Source organism: Apteryx rowi, unplaced genomic scaffold (assembly GCF_003343035.1).
Source record: "Apteryx rowi isolate R43461 unplaced genomic scaffold, aptRow1 scaffold_605, whole genome shotgun sequence".
Taxonomy (NCBI): domain Eukaryota; kingdom Metazoa; phylum Chordata; class Aves; order Apterygiformes; family Apterygidae; genus Apteryx; species Apteryx rowi.
In genome coordinates this window covers 278,713-296,558 of record NW_020450878.1, presented here as the reverse complement: position 1 = coordinate 296,558, position 17,846 = coordinate 278,713, and the positions used below count along the sequence as shown (strand labels likewise).

At 38.7% G+C, this 17,846-nt stretch overlaps 1 protein-coding gene across 1 annotated transcript in view; it reads right to left on the bottom strand.

Annotated features, from left to right (window-relative positions):
- The window catches only part of ANOS1 (anosmin 1), a 134,738-nt gene that overhangs the window by 116,495 nt on the left and 397 nt on the right, over positions 1–17,846 (bottom strand). The window lies entirely within an intron of this gene.

Here is a 17,846-nt window from a genome sequence, read left to right as displayed (position 1 = left end):
CATCCCTGGGGAGCAGCCAGCCCTTGCTGCACCCTGACAGTATGGATTGGGCTCTATAATCATCTCTTCGTTTTTCCCAGAAGCCTAAGAATTGTTCCTTAGACTTTGCTCTCATTAGCAAAAATACAAAGCAACAACAAAACCAGATAAAGATCACCCAAACCAGGCAAAACAACAAAACATATAACATCTACTAAAAGAAACAATCACTGCATATGGCTCTACCCTGAGAGAAGGTAAGAAAAACATTACTTAGCAGATATTAGTCACATTGTTTAATATACTACCATCAGGCACTTGGATAACTTCATGATGAGTGGGTTATATAAAAGAAACTTATGTAGAAATATAGAATTATCTTTAACTATGTAAATATATTTTCTCTGCTATTCTCCAAGTACATATAATGGATTTAATTTTTTTTTTTTCCTAATAAAGTGAGCAACAGTATTATGAAAAGGAAGCTGAGTGCAAGAACACATTTTGGAACACGTATCTGGAGCTCATCTGTTACTGTAACTATGCACTATGATCCTTCATAGCTAAATGAAATACATATCTTTCTTAGCAGAATCCATTTCTATATCACAGATATTTAAACTGTAAAAAAGTAAATGTTGGTTACTGGTTAACCCAAAGTAATTAAAGAGGTGACTGAGTGTAAGAAGTAGTTATAAAACAGATCTGCCTAACAATTCATTCTGGTGACATAACTGCAGTTTGTAAATATAAACCAAAATTAAACTATCATGAGTAAAAGCTTGACTGACAGTACAGTCTAACTTAAAATATCTGGATTTAACACCAAAAAATGCATGTCACAATTTAATCAAAGGCAAAGTATCAGTATGACTATTAGTTCTATAATGTCTCAGTCAGATTTTCTTTCAGATTTATACCAATGCTGCCATCACCTGTAATGTACTAACTCCTATCATAACAATATGGTGGGGTCTTCCTGTAGATAGCTGGGAAGGAACAGAACTGTATTGACCTAAACCTTATATGGATATTTCCCAAACATATAGGTCACCTTCAACCTTCATTTCTATTACAGACTCTTTTCATTAGAGTTGATATTGAAATATGTAAAGCCAGAACTTCACATGCACCAAAATGAAAACACAGAAAGATAAATCATTAAGATCAAAGTAATTGCAAAAAAAAAAAAAAGAAAAGAAAAAAAAAGGAAAATTAGTATCCACCATCTGAAGTGTGAGACACACCAATGTTTCTTGTCTGGCTGCCATCATTAGTAGGTTCCTAAAAAGACAGTCATCAAAATCCAAATGTCATTACCAAAGAAATAACAAGAGATCAGTAGTTTTGAAAATACAGACTATACATTGTTTTGATTAAATTTGAATCTCTAATATGGAATACTTTTTTTTTTCCTACAGTATCACCTTCTCAAACAGAAAAACTACAAGATAAACGCAAGCTGTAAAAACAAATGAGCCTTGTGTCTCTAGAGCACTTTTGAGTTATGACTGCCTTCTTGTGGTTTCACAGACTTCACTGTTACCATTTCTAAGACTGATATCAACTGAGGTCTTACTCCACTTAGCAGAAGTTTCTATCACTCTATAAAAGAAACTTCAGATTGAACTAAATTTCACCAAGCAATAGGAGGAGTTATATACAGACACTAACTTGAAGATATTAAAAGTAAATATGGAACATCACACTCAGGAATATACACTGGGCCAAATACTGCTCAAATTTCCTGGGGTTAAGTAATCCAATTGAAGTGAACAGAAACTAATCCAGTTGCATGAATATGGTAAGCAAAATATGGCTTATTGAGTATTTGTTTTTAGGCTCTATTTCAAATCCCCTATCCTTCCAAAATGCTTCCAATGTGCCTTTTCTGTTATTTCATAGGGTAGATTTTCCTATATACAAATGAAATAATGAGACAATAAAAATATACGTTGCTTCAAGGATGAGACAAAAAATGTAGCCCACTTGGAAGCTAGCACTGAAAAGATCAAAATACATTTTAAAAATGTAATGTTTACTTTTACAAAATGTGATATTAATGTAGACATATAAGGCCTATTTTAGTGTACTTGATAAAACAGGAACGCTTTGCCAAAAAGCAGTAATATTCCAGAAATATATGCATGCTGCTCTTAGCACTGGTTTGACTTTAAAACTGAAAATGACAGTCTATATTACTATTCTTCTGTATAATTGTAAGATTAATGGTTAGCTGGGTGATTCCCAACAGTATGTGATGCGGTATATTTATCACAGGCTGCAAACACGTGCACTGCCTACCAATTGATCATTCCAGAATCGGCTACGAACGCCTCAGGGAACACTAGGGAATAACGTGAACTATACAAACACATCTGTTGAGCAAAACAGTATGTTTGGATGGACTTGACATCCACGCTACACATATGTCATCTTTCCCATTCCCTAAACTATCATAGGTCCCCCTGGATCACCTCTTCCAGTTAGGTTTGTCCAGAAGGAATCCACTGCATGAACTCTCAGATTGCTCCATGGCTTGAAGCAGAAGACGATCAATGATGATCAGGAGACTCACTTCAAAAACACACTCTGATCCACACTGAAACACTAATGTAGATATGCCTCAGCCACTTCTAACATCTTTTACAAACATACAAGAAGAGTAATTCAGTCTTCCCTACTAGGTGTGCAATTTTCCTCAGAAACCACACTTGTTCAGGGCCCTTCAGGGCACCACTCCTTTCAGAACTTGCAACAAGCTTATGGTTCTGGTGTTGCATGTCCTTAAGGAACTAAGCATACAAGAAAGAGTAACAAACACAAATTTTTAGATTATCTAAAATCTTCCTTACAAAGAGTTTAACTACAAAGCATACAAACATGTGATACTCTATGCAGCTTGCGCTGCCATGGCATCTTTTCCGATTGCAAAACTTGATGCCACTGGAAAAGCCTGATTGGTGTCATACTCCAATTCTAAATCTAAATTTCATCAGTTAGTATGATAAATACAGTGAACTATATACCGGACATATGATATTTTACTGCATTTTCTTGTATTCTTGCTGGTGTACATGGGAGGGACATTATTCAATACTACACTTCGTTCTTTAACATGAATACAGCTGCCCTTAACAAAAGGTCCCTTCACAAGAAGGAAAATACATGTGTGCTAAAATACCAGTTTAGAACTTAACAACACTTTAGTACCTATGTTATTATGACCCAAATATCAGGCAGCACCTAATTTTATGTTAACACTGTTGTACTTAAAGCACTAATTATTCTCAAAATAATAGTATAAAATTAACATAATAAAATTCAGGAATTTATTTTATTCTCCTTTAGGATGTGTTATTAGTTTCTAAGATACTATATATTTCAAATAGCAGTAGCAGTCATATCCACCACGAGCTGATGAATACATATATTTTCATTTCTATTTAAAATAAAAACAAATAAATTCCATAAAGTGTCTTTCTCAACAGAAAATATTTGTGATAAATATTCCCTATTCTATTCCAATGCTCTTGATATACTGCTGCAAAATTTCTCCTCTTAGATCTGTGAAAGGCAACAGACTCGACAAATATCATTACCAATATACATATACATATGGCTTCAATATCCCAAGCTCCTTTGATAATGGAGAAGCATGTAGGAAAGCGTAATCTCCAAACAACACAAATAATGATCATACAAACTAATTAAGCAGTCTAAAATTTGTCTATAATTATACACCAGTAGCTCCACAGGCCCATTCATATTTATAAATATAGTTTTCTATATAAAAATCCTATTTTAGAAGATTATTATTGAAGTGCATAGCTAAAAAGTAGCAAGTGTAAAAGTTAACACATTCTGTAAAGCTCTTAAAGCTACTAAATATGTAAGCTGTTGAACAGCATTTTTTCCTTTTTCCATAGAAGCTGCAGCTCAGTGAGTGAAATACAATTCACCTGGCCAGGGATTTCCTAGAAAATTTTGCAAAAGCATTCTGTGGTCATTCAGGAATTAAAGAACCGAGTCTGAACCAAAATGAACTGCGTACTCTTAAACAACATAGACTACCTTCCATCTGAACAAAAAACAATGCAATATTGTAACACAGACATGCAAAGCACTGATACAAAGACACACATTTCAGCCACACAAAAAACAGCTTTCACCACAACAATATTTCACCTGTATTTCAGGAAAAATTTCTATTTCCTGGACCTATTTTAATTGCTACAGTCTTTCCATATATCATTGTAGACATTCCACGAGGAAAGACAAGATGTTAATAGGTACAGCCCACGACTTTATTACCTGATCCATAAAGCACTACTCCCAAAAACAAACAAACAAACAAAAAAAAACCACACACTGCAAGTTGACATTCATCTCTCCATTGCTCATACTAGTTGGCCCTCGCCTGTCCCTTTCCAAGACAGCTCTCTGTCTGTCAGAAAGCAGGACTTCCCCATTAAGCCAGTAACAGAGACTAGTGGATGACAATCACATAATAGACCAACCCCCCATATCACATCAGGTAACGAACATCCTCCTCCATATCGTATCATGTAGCCAAGAGGAAGCTGTGACCCCCTTTTCCTGGCTCCAGTTCAGTTTTGCTCTGTCTCTCCCCTGCTCCCAGACCTGCACACACTGTTCACATTTGTCTGCAGGTCACATTTTTACCCCCATCCTATTTTAAGGAACTGCAGCAGCTCCCAGAACAGCAAAGGCTTCAATGGCATTGTGTTGATAACGGATGGAAAACAGGCTTCACGAGAAGGAGCAGGCAGTAGGGTAGGAAGCGTGAGTCTGTCCCTTCCCACCTGGGATGCAACATGCCTGCTAACCTGTTCCTAGCTGGGATCATTTTGCCCTGCAACACTGGCAAGATACTTCCTCGGAGGAGAGCCAGTCTTTTCATACAGGGAACAGCAGACACAATTCATTTCTTCCAGGTCCTTTAGGAGCCTTTTCCGGGTTATTAAGAACTGAATGCCACATGAAATGTGTACCACACGGGACAACTGCTGCAATCCAGCCTTCTGGACCGTCCTTCATTATCCATCCAGCTTAAGGAACAAGACCAACTTTAGATTGTGGGAGGAAGGAGAGAGAGAGAATAATCAACCTGAAATTGTACTATTTCAGAAAGATATAAGCTACTAGAACTATCCATACAGTCTGAGCTACAGAGGAATCTACTGGATCCTTCTACAGTGACAATTTTCAATGAAAGATCTAAGCTTCCTCATCATATTATGATAAAACTTTCCAGAAACACAAAAGCCTTTCATGTGCCAGCTTTCTAGGATACAGTCTGACAACTAGCTAATGAAGACATACCATAAATAGAAAATAAATCTCTCTTCAAGGCAGGACTGAAGCATTTGTCATTGACACATGTCTGGTCACCAGAGGTATAGCTGCTATACAGAGCAATCATTTCCTGACAGGTCCGTCATGTTCCAGACATTTTTGGCATCAGGTAAACGAGTTAAAAATTAAGACAGAGTGATTTGTCTTGAAGTATTGAAAGGCTTGTAACATGAGAGGCTGTCAAAGCTCAGCCTAAGCCACTGCCCAAGCCACAGCATTTTAAAATCTCTAGTCAATGTAAACAATTGCATATGGAATTCTGTGATTTAGCTTTCAAGCCTAGATTTTTTACTTTTTATGTCTTTGATCTAAATTAAAGGGCAGTAAAGAAAAAAAAAGTAATGTATATGCTAATGAAATGTGGACAGCAGAGGTTAATACCAGTTGTCAGCATCTTGAGTTATCAGCAGTTTTTTTATATTAAAAATCTTGCTTCTCTTTCTTAAATCATCTGTTCTTGCAAAGCTGACAAATATTTTAGTGGTTCCATCTTTGGAAAGTCCCAGATATTAGCAGTATGCTCGAGGAATTCTCTACCCATTACATTGTCTCCTTCCATTTTACCAGTCTTTTCACCTGTGTAAAGCAATTAAGAAGGACAGTGAAGTGAAGTGGGTTGTGGTACTAGAAATATGTTGATAATATTCAAGTTTGTTTTTCATTAGACTCAGAAGCTGTTCTCCGTTTGCCTTCTCAGTGGGATGGTCACAGATGAGAACAACTTGACTGAGGCTCGATACAGACCAGATGGATCTAGTAGGTATGAGTAAGCATCTTAGGGGCATGAAAATTTGACATCTGCTCCTATTATTAAGAGGATAAGCCATGTCTGTTGATGATGAAGCTTAAAGGGATGTTTTAGAATCCCTGAGGGTACCTGGATTTGCAGAGCAACAATCAAGAACTGGGTAATACTTCATTTTGTAAAAAATTCTTTACTGTCTTTAATGGCAGTCTTAGCTCCATTTACATTAAAAATTGCTCCTGCCTTTGCTTACCATCTAAAGGAATCCCTCCTAAAAACACCTTAATTTGAAGTCAAGGTGTTTTGCATCTGGCAAATAACTAGGCAATTCAGTTTTGTTTTATCCTAATGGCATGGTATAATTTATTACCACTCTGATTTGTAAAGGATGATATTAAGATGTAGTAAGATGGTATTTAACAAATTCAGGTTAACTGTCCTTGAACAACATACTGAGATTTTTGCGGTTTTAATCTATAAATTCTGAATAAACATTTCTAGTACATTTGGCACTGGCAAAAGCTTATTTCCATTGAAACCACTGGAGACATTGCCATCAGCTGTAGGGATATCAGACTCAAGCCAGCACTGAAAGCTCCAGAAAAATCTTATATTAAACTATTAATTGTACAAAAGGAAAAATTGATAAACACCAGTCAGCAGGCTGAGAGACCTCCAACTAAAGAAAAAACAGGAACTTACAGGTAGTTTTAAAGACTAAAAACTTTACACATTAATGTACTGTAACTCATGCTTTCTATCCCAGAACAAAAGCAGCCGGTATATCCTTCAGAAAACTCTAAATGTTCATCCCTTTCTGCAATTTACAAAACGGCTGAAGTTTGGGTTAACTTTCAGGTCTAGACCACACTCCTGCTTTTTTTTTCTACTTGAGAAAAATAAGATTTTGAACATTGGAGGGAGCCTTGAAATAATTATTATGTGCTGTTAAACACTTAATCACCATTAAAATAACAGTTTCAGTGCTGTTCAGTGATAAAATTTGTGTGTATTTATGTGATTAAACACAACCTTCTACAAGATCAGCTAATACGCTGCGTGTGCAACATCCAATGAATACCTATTCCACTTGATCAGTGAGGATCCACTAGATAAAAAATGCATGAAATTTATCAAAAGCCTGCTGTCTTTCACACTATTTCTTCAGTTTTTAAGTCAAATAAAATCCAACAATAAGCTACTAGCTGCAGAAAAAAAGAAAATCTACATCCTCTTTCCTTATTTATCCTGACAAATATGTTCCATAGCTGCAAGTACTATATGAAAAGAGAGACATATACCTCATTAATTGGACAATTTTTGCCTCTTTCTGTCAATTTGTCTAGCCCCAAATATTCCCTCCAACTACTGCAGAACCAGACTGACCAAAGCTTGGTTAATTCAAGATCTCCAAGTTAGTAGCTGCACAGAAAGAAATCTCAAAACAGAAAAAAGCCTCTAGCTCTCTAAATTCAGTTCCCTTTCCAAAATTGCTAGATATGAATCAGACGTCAACATATTATTTTCTTTGTGACAAAGAAAAATGGAGGCAGAAAATAGTGTGATTCATTATTGTTTAGCTCCATTTGCACAGTAATGTGATTTCATTGTTTTCAAAGGAGCTATAACCACCATCTAACAAAAAAAAACACAAAACACTTTCTTGAATTAGCTTCTATGTGGGAACATAAATTCTGAAAAAATGTGATTAATTGTCTATTAGGATATACTATTATTGTGATCTCCTCCTCCTCAGCTTTCAACTATTTACTGCCTCGCATATTTGTCCATACACCTGCTAAAGTCCAATGAAATCCAAAGTCTTTCAGCAAGCAGGGTTAACAAATGAATTTACATTGTCTAGGACCAAAAAAAACCCTGAGGCCTGACTGCAAAGTTCCAGTAGTACAAACAAATCATTAACAGTTTAAAAATATTATCAATTAACTACAAATGACATATAGCCCTGTATCTAAGAGCTAAATCACGATATGAGATGAGAAGAGAAATTATGCTCATGTGAGTCAGGTGCAACTACTTGTGTTCTTTTTTTAAACGTATGTTAATATGAAGATAACCCTGCCAAAGAGTAATCTATAAACAAGAAAAACAGAACTATTCATATAAATTCCAAGAATGGGAAGGAAGGTTGAACTATGGTTGCATAGGCCTAGATGAACATGTTATTTTCATCCAATCTTTGCCACAGACCTCAAGCTTCGACTAGGTGGACAGAAGAGATCTGCTCTGAAAGAACCTTACTATTTTCCTCACATTTTCTTACTACAGAATCCATGGAAGCTGGATTGCAACCTTCACAGGCAGCAAAAGCAAAAAAGCAAAAGTCTTCACTACCTTGGCTAGATTTTCAGTCTGAGTTGTGACTACTTCAGAAATTAAAATGGCAATAGTTTGTCAGACTTGTGCCTTGAAAAATAAGATTCTTATAGTAGACTGGTGCCTAATGTTTTGACTGCAGCTCTTTTCTCATCACATGACTAAACTCAGTGTATGTGTGCAATACAATAAATCCAGCATTTCTGAAAATGCACAGAGAAAATGCATAAGAAGATACAAAATTCTTACTGAAGAATTGGGATTACTATTTAATTCTGAATACATGTAAGTAAATTGCAGTATGGCCTGAAGAGAGCAGGCTGCCATCGCCAGAATGTATTTCTGGTTGAACACTCTCCAGAGAGCAATTTCATAATGTCTGGAGAGCAGGAATTGTTCAGGAAGCCAAAGCAGCCTGTTCCTTGTCCCTTTTTTCTCATGAGCCCCATCACCCATGAATGTGATAGGGAGGAGTTGAGGTCCTTAGGAAGACAGAAATGTGGAGCAAGTTGCCCCACCAGGACACACACAGCCCACAACCTACCCCCACATTCCCAACTTACTTCTAGGATGAACAGAAACAAAGTGAAAAGAAGCAGGCCATAGTTCAGCAGAGTCACCTGGGCAGGCTGCACACTTCAGGATCCCTGATACAGAACAACAAACTTAATGTTTATTTGCCTTCACTGATATACAGGGAAGGATCACAAATTAGCTACATCTGTGTGTGAATTTGTCTGGAGGTTGACCCTGCAACCAGACTCCTCGGTAAAGACAAAAAGGTTTTCAAACTAATTTTTTACTAGAATAAAGGTAAAAACTCAAAGCAGCTGCCAAGGACAGAGCAGAATTAAAAGCTGTTTACAAACAACTCTTCCTGTGCTCTCTGTGTCTGTGCAGGGCTGTTCCCTGTTTCCAGCCTTTCAGTTAACTGTGTTACAGTCAACTCTGCAGTGCCCTCTACTCCTAGACAATTTCTTTTCCCAGCACTCTCTTCCCTGGTGTATGCCTGCTTGAGATGCAGATCCCCCTTCTCCAGCTTTTGCCCTTTGGAGCCTCTTCTTTGCTTCTCCTGCAAGTGCTGGAGCCATGTCTCCCTCAGTTAGCTCAGCTGCTACCACGGGAAGTCACCCCCTTTTTGGCTTGAGTCAAGTTGCCTATGTTTTAAAGGAACATGGTGTAACACAGAAACTAAGAAAAAACAAAGTAAAATGTGTTGCCAGTAAAACTATAATAAGCCACAACTGTTTTGCTGAAAAACACGTGTTTTTCTGTATTATGTTTTACATAGATAAACATTTTTGTATAATTTTGATGTCATACCTCTTTGACAGTCTAGAGACATACGGGTGAAAACCTGTTTCACAGAAATAAACAGAAATTTTGCTACTAATTTTGGGCTGTGATTGTTCCCTATATCTGGAAATATCTGTTGGCTATCTTGGTGGATGAAAATGAATGTGTGATTCTTTTAATCAGAGATGAAAGGAACAGTACTCTACTTTCAAAGTTTAAAGGGTGCACTTACCTTTCAACACCCCCAGTTCTCCATATTCTTGTCCTGTGATCTCTTGGACATTGAAAAACTGAAAAAGGGATACTGCTAGAGTTGGGAGAGCAAGTTCACAACACTCTTTGTTGACAAAGGCTGCATGGCCCCAGTATTCATACAAGGACATGATCCAGATGAAATCAACAGAAGGCTTTTCATGGACTTCAAAGATTTTTGAAATATAAGGCTTTATAAAGCTCAGCTGTGGGAAAGGTCAAAAAATGAAGATTCTTGGTGCAAACTCCTAGGCAAGCACTCTTTTGGTGCCAGGTTTACATTTGCTAGGCACTGACTACTTAATAGCATTCTGAATGTTTCTTTCTTCCATTATATCATATTCCTGATACTTGGTCATTAATCCCATTTTCAGCCTTTAAAAATATGGATACTAAATAACAGTGCTTTCTTTTTCTGTTTATAGAAACTGGATATGTACTCAAATCCAGATAGCAAAAATTCACATAGAATAGCCAGAGAAGAAGTAGACCAGCTTGTGAATAATAATCTCCATTTGTAGACACACATAAATTTAGCACTCGCTCCTAGGAAATCTGTCCTTTGCAAAATGACAAATGTTCAGCATCTGGGAAATCAGTTTGTTTTCAAGCTGTCTTAGATACACATTGGCTTTTCCCTTATAGGACACTTACTAAACCAAACACATTTAAAAACAGTTCCAAGCACTAGTAAATCACAGAGGCAATCCACATGCAGACAATGAATAATGTTTAACAACAATTTTAACATGAGCACTACCTAGCTTATAACCTTTCCTTAAACTCTGTAGTAAGTGGATACATGTTGGAAGGGAAAAAGGATTTACATTTTAGAACTCCAGTATTCCTATTTCTGAAGTTTTCTAATGCTTTTCAAAAACAATGCCCCCCAAACATGCACACCTGTGATATTTTCTATACACAGAATGTCTGTTTCAAAACATATTAGCATCAATGACAATACTCTTATTGGCTTTATTCCACTTGGGATCAGGCACATTTATCAAATTAGTAGCAATTTTAATTTATGAAAAAGAGCAAGGTAATATAAAGAATTATTTCAAATATGTAAGCATCCAGAAGCAATACGTGACAGAAGTATCTTGCCAGCTCTTATTGTCTTATGAACTCACTCACCATTCTCTTATCTTTTCATATAATTCATTTGATTTTGTATTTAAAACTGACACTTGAGATGCAACCAAACATTCAAATTTGAGAGGGCAATGTTCAAACTTAAGGTCCCAAATTTGAGGAATCAAAACTGCTAGATAACAATGACCAGATTCCATAACCCACATCCTCACATCAACTGCAGAAGCTTTAACTCATGCCTTCACTGATTTGAGTTTGGTCATAAGAAAGGAAATGTGACTCCCACTGAAATCAGTGAGGCTCATACAGACTTGGACACAACTGCAAAGACTAATTGTGGCTCAAATCCACAATGTGGATTTCCAGCATTTTGAATAATGCAGGTGTTTCCATGAGGTGCGACCATGATCATTCAAAATAAACTTTTCATCTGCAAAGATTTTATATAAGATCACATTAGATCTATGCATCTGTTGTGTTCATGATGGTGGATCTCAATAATAAGAGCATAACAAATGTCAAAATAATTATCTAGATCATATGTCATATGAACAATCAAAACAGAAGAATGATTTGGATTTAAAGAGAGAAAATCATAAAGTAATCACAAATGATCAAATTCATCTGTGGAAGGAAATTAATGGCAGTGTGCTTGCAAGGAAACATATGAAAGTCAGAATTTTTTAACACAAGGATTATTTTTGAAAGGAGTGGAGTACTGAAATGGCAACACAAGCAGATGGCACACATTTCCTAAGTAGTAATGTGTTAAAAAGACTGTGAACATGTCCTGAAAGATCTAAGCAAACTAGGTGCCTGGGCAGCCTATCAACTGAAACTGAAATATTCCAGGTATAAAACACTACATATCTACTACATATCATTACAAAAGTACTACATATCTTTTCAAAGTATTTCATGAAAAGTAATTTAAGGTTTGGGAATTATTCAAGAGAGCTAAAATAAATGATTTCTTCATGATCTCCCTTTTCTCTACAGCTGAGCACACAGAGACACATATACCCTAGACTTTTAGCCTGGCCTACGGCTTCCCCACCTGGAAGCAATTCCAGATTTTTGCAGGTGCAGCCACTTTGGAGTTACAAGCAATTTGAAGGCAGATGTGCTGGCATTTAGACAACTAGCTGCCTGACTTGTAGGTAAAATCTGGTATTGGGTATCTAGAGGTAATCACTTGCACACTATCTATTTGGAGGTATAACATTTGAGAACTTTTTATTATTTATTTAAAAGATTGTCTGTTTTCCTTCAGAAGCTTTAGCTGCATAGATAGGCAACAGTCCATTTAGGGTAGTAAAAAACAACCTCCTACCACCATACAGTTATTACTTACTGAACATAACAAACATTTAAGGTCTTGTGGTTCCTTCTTACAGCTACTAAACACTAGGCAAGGTATAGAACTATTAGCTTAAAAGAACATTTTTTCCATCCTCACAAAAACATTCTTGAGTTAGCATTAGCTGACCCACTGCTTGTAAGATACATTACTATTAGATTTATATTAAATCACAGTTATGAGGGGAAATCTCTACATAATTTACCTTCATAAATCATAATATTCACTTAGCATTTCAGGGATGTCTACACTGTATCAAAAGGTTCAACTGGAACTCATCCAGCATTCAAATAATTTAGCTTATGTAGGAATACAGAACCTCTATAGGACTGAGCTCATGCACACTGTTGCTGGTTTATTTTTAATCAGTACTTGTGTTAATTATCTCAAAGCAACATCTCATGAGCCTATCCAAGCAGTAATCACAATTCTGGTTCACACGACATGTATACATACCAATGTACCTAGATTTCCCACTTAAGAATAAAGAAATGGTTTGCTAAGATTCAATTTACTATTGAAGACTATACAAACACAGAAAAAAAAAATCACAGAAAAATGTACAGAGGTCTGAAATTCCGTTTTTAATGTCAACCAAGAATGGTCATATGTATATAAAAGGTAATTTAAGAAACTTATAATATTAATGCCAAATTTAAAATTGAGTACTGATATTTAGCACTGATTATATCTATAAAATGTAATTACTCCTATTCTCTGTTATATTCAAGACCATCCCTCCTTTTCTCCTTGAATGATAAATGTATTATGACCATGAATACAACAACATAGTTCTTTGGGACAGAACTCTCTCCACTGGTGAAACAAGGTTAGTAGTACCTTAAGCACAGCATGGTAGGGGTAGGAGGAGAAAAAGAGAGGAGGCAAGAAGAAAGATTAAAATTCAGGCTTGTCAAAATTCACTTAATTCAAGACCCATACAACTGACTTCTACCACACTCCCTCACTACTATGGCTCCATTACAAGCATTTGTAGCACGAGCATGTGGTTGTGGCCTCTCTCTGTTCCCATGCCTCCAAACAGCAAACATGGCCAGTTGTCTGTCTGGTAACTGATAACACAATCTATTGCTACTGCCTTTCTCCCATCCTGTGGCATGCTCCACCACCCTCCTGCCTGGTGACCCAGTAGACAAGATGTACACCTCCACTACCTGAGCCAACTTGTGGAGATTCACATATTAAGCAGGAAGATACCTAAGAGGTCTGTAACACATGGCAACTAAGACAGAAGATCCAGGAGTTCACAGGTCCAAGTAAGCACTACAGGCACTCAGTAATGTTTTTTATGCTGTTGGTTTAACCTATATGCTTACACCAATACTTGTCCCAAACTCTTACCGTTCACACAGAAAGTTTCCAATCATATTCTTTTCTGAACATGGCTCAGGTGGCTAGCAGTAGAGCTTAAAATCCAAACCACGCTTTCACTCAACTTGAAACATGAACACTAAAGACCGCTCCCATGCCTACTCCCCCAGGTGGAATGAGTTCATCCACAGATAATATCACTGATGGGAAAGGCCATTAGAGTACAAAGAATCAAACTTCCATATTCACAGAAAACAATGCAAGGAATTTAGTCTCACCCCCCTAAAACAGGTTATACAGAAAAGCTCTAGATAAACTAATATGAGTATTCAAACCTCCTCTCCAGTCACCCAGAAAGCTATACAGGGTTCTTGCATATATTCATAGTCTTTTCATGGATGCAAAAACATGTGCAATAACTGTGAGCTTAATACCTAGTGTTAGTTGCTATAAAGCTAGATTCACACAGAAACTTTGGATGCATCAAAGTAGAATCCCAAACCCTGACTTCTTCCTGGATATCAGCTAAAAAGCTGAGAAGGGAACTGCCTTAACTACTCATTTGAAAACAGTGAGGGAATGGATGTATTCAGTGCCATCACCATTCTTTGCAACCTTGGTTCCTAAAAGAGCATGCCTTCTTCCACACAGGATCCATAGCCTTGAGGCTTCTCACAGAGTCAGGCACCTTAGCCCTTCCTTTCTTTCTAAAACAGAGGAGGAATCACCCCTCCTTTCTTACAAGCACAACTTTTGGCTCCCTCACTTAAACACAGGCATGCTCTTTTAGACAACAGCCCAATGGGTAGCACAATTAGGATACAGGACAGTCAGGTTCAAAACCACAGGCAGGCCACTTGACTGCCATGCTCTCAGTTGCTCCAAGAACACTCTAGTCTTCTTCCCCTGTTCAGGTGATTTGTAGACAACAATGAAAATCAATTTTGCCAGAAGCAAACCACAGAAGTAGAAACCCTACTCTACTTGTCAATGCAGTCACCTAGGTGCAGGGACAGGTTCTAATGAGCGTTCCAACTACTCCCTCATATCTTTTATACAACAGTCACTGTAGCAGAGGCTAAAACCCAGGTCTCAATACCCCCCACCCCTCCGAAAAAAAAAAAAAAAGGAGTACCCTAAACATTAGGCTAGAGAGCCTCGTTCTTTTTTCCCTAATCTTTCTCCTCACAGGGCAATGAACTGTTCATTCTCTGCTGTCCAGTGGCCCAAGCTCCACAGGTGGGATAAAAATGTTCTCATTCCCCAAAAGTCCAAAACAACCTAAAGCCCAATGCTGCACAAGACAGATGTTGGAGTCCCTTCATTGAGAGACTGAACATCTTTTTCTAGTGTGGATGAGTACTATAATTAACAAGCTATTATACAAAAGAAGAAACAACTATGACCCATTCTGCTTACAGTTTGTTTTATTTTTTTTGAAAGCACCTTGTGCCAGCATGTTTGGTATGGAACTTTTCAGTCTGTAAACAGGTCATATATAGATATAAAAGTACATATTTTATTGGGCTATTAGGACAATGTGGTGCAATATTTCCCATATGGATCCCAAATGTCCTTTGGTGTGACCTCTACCTAGAACTGCCCAACACTTAAAATTAAAAAACTCCTGGCCATGGAAATTTTATGGAAAATAACAGGCATCTGTGCTTGCTCAGCAGGCATTCTGAAGATCATAGACTTTTGATTTAGGTGATTAATTCTTATTTTATCCCACATCAATAGTCTACAGTATAAAAAAAAAAAAGTAAAATCTTTGACCTGTGCATTGGTTAAAATAATTTCCTAGTGAGAATGTACCTTTAAAACTGGGTTTAGAACTGCTTCCAAGGAGTAATATAAAAATAAATAAATAAATAAAACAGAACACCTCTCTTAGCCCTGCTAGAAATAAGGATAATAAATAAAAATGGGTGAAATTTTTCTTTGTAAGAAAAAGAATGCAAATCTCCTGTAAACATTTTGGGAATTTGAAAAATACCAGCTGGCATTCAAATAAGGGAGCCAGTAGTTACAGACCTAAACCTTATTTCCTGTTCATACTACTTGATACCCCATTCCCTGTAAAAGATTGTCAGTGATGTCTTTTTGGTACTGTGCACTATCTCTCTGAAATGTGGGAGAGTCCACCTTGCATGCAGCATCCAGCTGCTATCGCCCTCATCCCCACCACTAAGGTGGTATCTAAAGCAAGGCTGGGGAAATGAGTGGGTCACTCTTCTTTCCAGTCCTGTTCTAACTGGGAGACACTAGAGTTCCTTCCTGCTCCTGTTGGGACGAGCTAGTGTTTGGTTCACTTCAAAGGTTGAATCAGATTACAAGATAACTGGGCATCTCTGCAATGAAAAGAACTCCAGAAATTGCTACCAGTTGAGACCAAAATGGGGGGAGGGGATAAAAGGAGGAAGAAGAAAAGGGGAGGAAGGGAACGTCCTTTTCCATCATGGAATAATACAGCGTAGACCTGCGTGACCTACAGCCCACTGTGTATTACTAGTCTCTGAGAGCATCCACTGCTCACTGTACTCTAAAAGCTCCCTCCCTTCCCTCATTAAAAGACAATGGAAAGCTTAACTTTTATAAGCCAGACTACTTTATCTTCCAAACATTGCAGTTGTTTCATGTCTACCGGGACTTCAATCCCTGGTAATTTAGATAAATTACCTTGTGCTTTAGCAGGTTGGGGTTAAAACTCCAAGATTTGCAACTGATTACAAAAAACAACCAGTTATTAACTTCTGAGTAATTTGCAGCTTATTTCATCCTGGCTAATTAAAATGTAATCACTATTGTTTGGCAGTGCATTCTGTCAGCAGTTTTACGTCGGAAAAGAAATCATGCCAAGAAGACACAAAACAAGCCTTTCACCAGGAATTGGCTTGATCTAAACTGCCTCTTTAGCCACTGAAACTGTAAAACAAGTCAGTTACAATCGCCTGACAACGTAATAAAAAAAAAATACTAAGCCCTCTCCAAGACAATGAACTATTTTAATGAGTCCCCTCCTTTGGAGGCATCCTGTGAAGCGAAGACTACGTTCACAGCAAGCGCCCCGCCGCCCCGGCCGCAGCGGAGCTGCCGGCGAAGCGGCCCCGGGCGCGGCGCGGGAGCTGCCCGCAGGGTCCCGGCGTCGCGCAGGCAGGCGGACCAGGGCCTCCTCCTCCCCGCCTCGCCAGCTGAAATACAGGCACCAAGCAACTCCTGCTGCCGCTGAAACAGGGCACGCTCGGCTTTTCTTTACGATTTTTTTTTAATCGGGTTATCCTTAGGTATCTTTTAAAGCAGCCTTTATGCCAACACCTTAGCCCTCAGAGCTGCTTACGCGAACATTTATGCGAGTAGTTCTAGTTTCTAATTCACAAGAAGGCACAAGGAAAGCAAGGAGCACGTCCCCCGCTTAGTCCCCTTCACGTTGCAAAGACGTGCTACCCCGAAAGGTGGAGGTGGCTCCGCTTCCTCTCGGGCTGGCGATCCCTTTCTAAAAGGGGCTGGGAGGGAGGCAGTGCAGGCAGTCCGGAAGGGTTTCCACCGTTTCTTCGGGCCGGGCCGGTTGAATACTTGCACAAGGCAGAACAGGCGGGGAGGGGAGCAGGGAAAGGTGCATAACCGGAGGTGGGAAACGAGGGGCACACACCCGCTGCTGCTACACCACTTCCCACATTGCCTGCAACGCGGTCGCGTTAGCAGCTTTCACGGCTGCCTCTCTCTCCGCGCGGCCCATTTTATGTTAGTCCCCCAACTTCATCCCCATTTCCCCACGCCGGCAGGCACGAGCGTGTCCCTCTGCTTCAGGAATCACGCCTTGCCCCCACCCTCCCCCGGCAGGAGAACGGAACCAAGCAGTACATGTTCCTGAGCATCGCTCCCCCGAAAATAAATAAATAAAACTCAAACTTTCCGAGCAGCTCGGCGACGCGAAAGCTCCCGCAGCGCCGGGAGGAGCGGCAGGCACCGCGGCACAGCCCTCGCACCTCGGCATGCCGGCGGAGCCCCTCGCCGCAGGGCTCCCGCCGCAGGGCAGCGCCGCGCCGCCGCCGGCCACCCCGGGCGCCC